Source organism: Penaeus monodon, chromosome 21 (assembly GCF_015228065.2).
Source record: "Penaeus monodon isolate SGIC_2016 chromosome 21, NSTDA_Pmon_1, whole genome shotgun sequence".
NCBI classification, from domain to species: domain Eukaryota; kingdom Metazoa; phylum Arthropoda; class Malacostraca; order Decapoda; family Penaeidae; genus Penaeus; species Penaeus monodon.
In genome coordinates, this window is record NC_051406.1 from 3884448 (window position 1) to 3884764 (window position 317).

General features: G+C 52.1%; 1 protein-coding gene across 1 annotated transcript in view; it reads left to right on the forward strand.

The window, feature by feature from the left end:
- The window catches only part of LOC119586758, a gene marked incomplete in the record, with an annotated part of 94921 nt that overhangs the window by 32898 nt on the left and 61706 nt on the right, over nt 1-317 (forward strand).

Consider the following 317-nt stretch of genomic DNA (forward strand, 5'->3'; position numbering starts at 1 on the left):
ATACAAGATCGGGAGAAAGGGGAGATGGGGGAGAAGGAAGAAGGAGGAAAAAGGAGAAATGAATTGTCCTCCTAGCCACTCCCAGATCCCAGCCGTCCCTTTAAATAGACTTTAAACCCGCAGGAAACCTCCCCAAAGCAGCATTTGCCGCGTCTCCTCCAGTAAAACAACCTACCCTCGAATACCCCCTTCCCCCCTTTCCTCCCCCCCCCCCCAGAAAGAAAGAAGGGAATTCCCCTCACCCATACACACCCCTCTCCCCCAAATAAAAGAAAATCCCCCTCCACACCCCACCTCCCCTCCAAATAAAGAAAATC